Source organism: Halyomorpha halys, unplaced genomic scaffold (genome assembly GCF_000696795.3).
Source record: "Halyomorpha halys isolate HHAL.00 unplaced genomic scaffold, Hhal_1.1 Scaffold1589.1, whole genome shotgun sequence".
Lineage (NCBI taxonomy): Eukaryota > Metazoa > Arthropoda > Insecta > Hemiptera > Pentatomidae > Halyomorpha > Halyomorpha halys.
This window is the reverse complement of record NW_027114669.1, coordinates 140,076-147,015: the sequence shown is the minus strand read 5'-3', so window position 1 is coordinate 147,015 and position 6,940 is coordinate 140,076.

Sequence of the window (6,940 nt, the reverse complement as noted above, 5' to 3'; positions counted from 1 at the left end):
AGAGATATTTCGGACGTTATGTTCTATTTCTTTTAATCCACTTTTTATTTCACTTGTGGGGGTAGTTGAATGAAGGCCTCTTAGGACCACTCTATATGCTTTTTCATCGCGTAGTTATTCCTTCTTTGTAGTATTGATTTTTATATATTTTACTCTGGAGAAACAACTGAAATTTGTCTGTCCTATTAAATTTGCAATTTCTCTACCGAATGAAACAAAATTTTCAATGTTTGAAACATAAATAGGTGGTGGCTCCGGTTCTGAGAAGTTAACCGGGTTCGAAGTTTCGACTGGCTGATTATTAGCGGAAACAATATTGTTAGTGGTAGAAGTCGATGGTAAAGTAGTTTCCCCTGTTATGACTGCAGTGGTCTTACTGCGATTTTTGGTTGGCTTTTCGATAGGTTGTTTAGGTTTGACTGTTTTATTTTTTTTTATATATTAGGTGAAGTTCCCGCGGATCCGGGAGCGATGTTTCGGTTTCTCTTTTGGAGCGTCCTTCTTTTTAGATATTGTGAGTCTGTTTCGCTTATTTCTGATATGGCTGTCTCATCTTCAGAATTTTCGCGGGATGTATTCCTTTCTAGTTCCATATTATTGTCCATTTTGAATACAAATAAAATTAATTAAAAAAAATACCACTCACACATATAAATCTAATCTGAATATTCAAACCACAGAATATATTTTGCAATCCAACTTTTATTAACCAAAGCAACGAGTTTCAGATCTACGAAATGATCTCTGATGTTTCAAAATGCAATCTGGCTACAAAATAATCAATGTGGCAATAGGAAAAATAAAAAATAATTATTATTTTAATTTTCTACATATTTATTTTTTATTTTAATTTATTTATTTATTTTTTGTTTTATTTGTTGTATTTTAATATAGTAAGCTTGAGAGGAATGTGCATAAATGGTATTTGTTTCAGTGGTCAAACTAGTGTTTTTCTTGTAAATTGTATCGTTGATATTTTGACTGCAGAAAATCAAAAAATAAGTAACTTGCTGGCTCAAATGTCTAATACCGAAAGATGAAGTTTGTTTATCTTTGAAAAGCGTATCTTGTATGGTACTACAACATAAAATATTATAGAATAAAAGTTGGATTATTAAAAAATAAATTCGGTCCAGAGGTACTGGACTCAATAATGGCAGTATTTCACTTCCATTCGTTCCTTATAACTTTTTTTTTTTTCATTTCGTTCTTGACTACTCCTAAGTTATGTGTATATATAACTTATATACAAGTATCGATAACTTATATATTAAAGTATCGATGAAGCCTATATAATATAATACATATAACGTGTCATGAAGCCACTTTATGCCTCCTCTACTCTTGGGGTGCCCTGGTGCGTTGAGAAGTCATGTTACGTCAATGTCCTTCATTTATGTTCGAAACATGGCATTGTCGAATGCTCTACCTGAATCTGATGAGATGCGCTCCGGAGATCCGTAGAATTGAAACCACAACCGGAAAGCTGCCAACACTGCTTTCGACAACTTGTCCAGAACCTGATGCGCCATCGCCGCGTTACTCAAGAGATCAAATATGGTTATCCATTTATATCCCCTCCTAGTGAAAGTGTCGACCTGTAGATCATTGAGCGGTGCTTCTGCAGTAGGTATCTCCTGTGGTGAAGGTAAGAGGAGGACTTGGAGAAGAAGCGAAAAAACAGGTAGAATCAAGGAGAGTTTTGAGGAGTATACTCACAGAGGGGCGACCGCACGTTGGAGAGCCACCATGTGAGAGGAGCATGGCAGTTTGCCTATTATATGAGCGAAGAGAGGAGTAAGCTGTCTGATTAACCCTGGGAAACACATTAGTCTCCATTATTAAACACATTAGGCCCTAGAGAGATTGAGTGATGGAATGAGGGAACTACAGGTCAGAGTATGTAACTGCCAGTTGATCACTCTGGTTAGGCCTTGTAGCATTAAAGGAAAATCAGAAATAGAATTGGGTAACTGGGGGCTAAGGTAGGAAAGGTAACAGTCCATATAATGAGGAAAATGTCCCGAGACAATCAGATAATCATTGATTATCACTGATAATCATTGACTACGAGATATTTTGGAAAAGGTGATAGCGAAAATAAAAAATAGGGGGTTTCAGTGGAATATTAGAATTGGAGTGAAGAGGTACAGCTGTCATAAGCTCGTGTATGACTGTAAGCGAGAACGGGTGTGATTAACTAGAGGGAGAGTAGGAAAGAGGCAATATTGAAGTAATATGATGATATTTTTTGTAAAGAAGGGGAAGTACCGAGAGTTACAGGAAAAACGGTGCACGAAATCACATTGAAGCAGGACAGGGTGAAGCACGTTAAGAAGAAGTGATATCCCCAGGCATTTCGAAAACACATTAGGGAAGAAATAGAAAGTTTACAGAAGGAATTGTCAGCACTTTGCCCAACAACAGTCCATTGTAAGCAATACGGAAAAAGAGTACCTCGGACGAATTCCAGAGAATCAGGGAGTTCGACCTCAATCATTCCTGGTGTGTTAAGGTGCCACATCACATCGATATCCTTCATTTCCTTTCGAATTCTCTTCCCCCATCCAAGGAGATGCGGCCGTTCCAAAACTTCCTCCGAAAACCTGGTGCACCATTGCCGCAAGAGATCAATCGTGGTCACCAATGTTCTTTCTATCTTCGCGTCCATTCTCGCAGCCTCATTGTCCCTTTTCTTGTTCCACAGTGATCGAGACAACCAACCACTTTTTTTTACCTGGTTTATATAGTGTATCCATGTTATATTTGGCTAGGAACACCTTCCAACCTGTAATTCTGGCGGACTCTTCAGTTTTGCCACTCACTAGAGTGGTTTGTGGTCAGTATGTAACTTGAACCTTCTACTGAACTCATATGCTCAAAAGTGATCGACAGCCCACACTAATCCAAGGAGTGCTCGCTCCATTATGCTATATCTAATTTCCGTCTTTATAAGGCACCTGCTGGCGTATGCCACTGGGCGCTCTCCCATTTCGCTCTGATGATTCGATGAGACATCATCGCTCCTAGCGCAAACTCCCTGGCATCTATTGATATTGTGGATTGCCGAGTGAAATCTGGAAAAGCAAGTACTGGCTCTTGCAGCAACCTCTCCATACACTGTCTGATATTGTACCTGAGATCTTGTGCCATTCCCGTCCTAATTTCCACTCCAGAGCATTGGCATGTGCTTGTGGCATGGTGATTTACGGTAGAGGTGGAAACTGATTTGTAATTGGTGGAACTGCTACCGGTGGGTTTTCTGAGAAAGATTCAGAATTGGGTCCCGGAATATACCTTTGTTCACCAAATAAATTTACACTAACGACTATGATATTACAGGTATAGAGAGCAGAAGTTATGCTGTACCATTCTTCTACTTTTTCCCTTGCGAATCCTGTTCCTAAGTTATGCAAGACCAAAACATTACCGGCCATTTCATCTTCTCCCGACAAAGGACCACGGTAGTCCGTCGACGCACCCGCATCCCAAAAAAGAATTTCGAATATGCCAAGACAGTGACAGTGTGTATGGAGTGGTTGTATGCTGCGTCTGCCCGTTCCATGGCGTAATCAGCTTCCAGTCCCCTTTCTATCTGGTACGCTCGTCACTTAGAGTGCATTGGAGTCGCTCTATCCCTCGGCGGCTTTCTGGATGTTGAGGTGCCCAACCACTTCCAATATTCTCATTTCCTCTCTGATGCTTGTATTGTTAAATTCTCTCCCACTGTTGGAAGTAATTCTGTCGGGCACACCATATAATTAGAACCATGTCCGAAGAGCTCGTAAAACTGCATCTGTCCTGTACATGCCATAGTTACCTTACTGAATAAATCGATGACTATGTCTCACATATAGCCTTTCTAGGTGAAAGAATTCACCTGTAAGTCGCTTAGCGGTGTGTTCGCGGTAGAGGTCTCTTCTTGAGCTACACGGGGTTGATACCGATCATACTTCGTACTGAGGCACACCAGGCATTTCCCAAGAATCTCCTGGATTGTGCGTTTTCTGCCCCACCAGAAATATTTGCGCTGCAATGCTTGTAAAGTCTTGTTCAGCCCATGATGATTAGTTTTGCCTTAGTGATACGCCTACACTTCCTTTTGATGTTCTGGATCACGCAGGCATCAATTAAACGATCGATCTATGCCAATTTTTTCCATTCTCCATAGCAGTTAGTTCTTTTCGCATACTGTCACGTTTCCAACATATAAATGGTAAATCTTACCGGCGTTGAATGCTTCTTTTAGTTCTCTACAGATTTGATCCTCTTTGACACCCGGTTGTGACCAGATAGTCGAAGTGATACTGCTGCCGTACTTGCTATGTTCTATCTTCAGTAACCCCGTCGTTTTGTCTTCCAAATAATCTGGTACCTCTTCTTGTTGATAATCTCCTCAAGCTCCTCCATTTTCGTCGGTCTTTCGTCGTTTAAATTTTCTTCTGCAAACGTCTCCTCCCCATTCTGGTTTTCTGGTGAGGCCGATTGCTGTGCTTCTTCCGGAGTCCACTCTCTCAAAAACTAACATCCAATTCCTGACGTTTTTCCTTGGTCATATTCTACTGCGTTCTACCATTATTGCTCGCGAGAGCCAATCTGCTACAACGTTTTGCTTGCCAGGTTTATACGTGATGTCCATGTTGTACTGGTTCAACAGTTCTTTCCACCTTGTAATTATCACCGACGATTCCTTTAGCTTCTTCACCCATTGGAGGGGAACGTGGTCCGTCTGGACCCTAAATCTTCTCCCGAACAAGTAGGATTGGGAATGCTCTCTTGACCATAGTATGGTCTATAATATGATATATACTTATAATAAATAATAATATATAACACAGTCGTTCTCATTCAAAGGCGCTGTAACGTGCTTCTGCCTCTGTGATACCTTACCTCACTTTCTTGTGAAAGCACTGCTCCCTGCGCGTACTCACTAGCGTCTGTCGTGAGCGTGAACTGCTTTTGTAAGTCAGGAAATGCTAGTACTGGTTCCTTCTGCTACTGATCTATACAATTTCTTATATTGTTTTCAATGGCCCGATCTTACCCCCTCCTGAGATATGGTGTGTCCTAGAAAATGTATTTGTTTTTGTCCCAGCAATGACTTCTCTCGAGATAGTTTTAGTCCGAATTCTCGCATCCTCTGAAGAACGCTCTTTAAGTGTTTCACACTGTCTGTAACCAATTTACTAAGCACCAGGAAGCCATCCAGGTAAATCTGGCATACTGATTCATCTATATCTCTCAAAAATTCGTCTGTTAACCTTTGAAATGTATTGTTCGCGTTCTTCAGACCAAACGGCATTCTCCTAAATTCTTAGTGGGAGCATACGAATTTGGTGATACCCTCCTTTCACGTCTAAAGTGCTGAAGATTTTAGCCCCTCCTAGTCTGTCAAGGATATTCTCAAACCTCGTTATCCGATACTTATCAGCGACGGCATTATCATTGAGCTTATGTTAATCGATGACCACCCTATATATCTCCCCGTTCTCACCTGGCGTAGGCTTCTTCCACACCGCCCACAACGAACTATTATAGGGTGACGTACTGTCTACAATGAATCCTTGTCTTCTAAATTTTTCGAATTTTTTTTATCGATGTTTTCGATTTCGTCTCTTTTGTTCTCCCGGAGTGCCTGTGGGTATCATCGTTCTCTAACACATGTCACTCGTTCCTGCTTTAGTGGAATCCCATGAACCGTCCATTCTGTTGAACTCAATACGTCTCCTTCATTAAAAAAAATATCGTCAAATCCGTTGTAATGGCGTCCTTCTAATTCTCCACCTGCGTTACTGCCACTACTCGCGCCTTCCCGTCTGCTATTGGCATCTGCACTTCTTTCGTCCGATTTTAATATTCCATTTCCCATTACTGTTCTTTTATTATCTTAGCCCCACCTTCCCTAAAAGTTCACAACCAATAATCACCTGATAATCCCTAAGCATCCTACTCACTACATGAATTGTTGAAATGCTCCATTTAGCCCTCCACTTACCCAGTCCTATCCTCTATACTGCATGGTCCACCCAGAGTGATTAATTTACATTTGCAAACCTTTACTTGGAGTGTCCTCCCCTCGATGCTAATTAGTACTTCTCTACAAGAAATAGTTTTTGAACTGCTCGTGTCCACCAGACAGCTTACTCTTTCGTTCACTGGGATAATAGGCAGACAGCTCTCCTCTCCTTTCACGTGATAGTTTGTCAATGTGCGGTCGCCTCTCTGCTTACATCCTCCTCAGATCTCACGTGTCTTCCTTCCTCCTAGTCCTCGCCTCCACGTGCTTTCTCACGACCATTCCTTTGTTCATCCACTTCGTCTTCAGTTTCTGTTACTCCAACAACTTCCGCCGACTCACTTGATCCGCTCAGTCTCTGCCGAAGGCTTTTCCTCTGAACTTGTTGGACATTGACCTCCATTGGCTCGCCTTCTTCTATATTCATTCTTCGATACATGTAAGTAATACTTCCTGAATAATTAAATCCCAGATTAATGAGGTCGTTAGACATTAGTGAACCCAACAGAACTAAATTTTAGTGTGTTTCTTATGTTATTGTAATGTTCACTGCTTTTACGAAATTTGGTTATTATTTTTGAACTTGTTGATCTCTCCATTTATCGTCAATTTTTCAATACACACACAATACAAAGTATTATTATTATTATATAAGAAGATGGTCAGGGTTGCGGTCAAAAGTGAAACAAAAATAGTTTACAACTATCTATTTTCCAACGTTTCGCCCCACTTTGCAGGGCTTCATCAGGGCTAAAAAGATACAAAATGATACTATGATAAGATACAATGATAGGAATGAAAATAAAAAGATAAGATACAATGAAAAGAATAAAAAACAAGTAATAATGGCAAGAGTAAAAGTTTCATATAAAAATACGTAAAATATAAAGCTAAAAAAGTACAGGAGATGTATATAAAACAAAA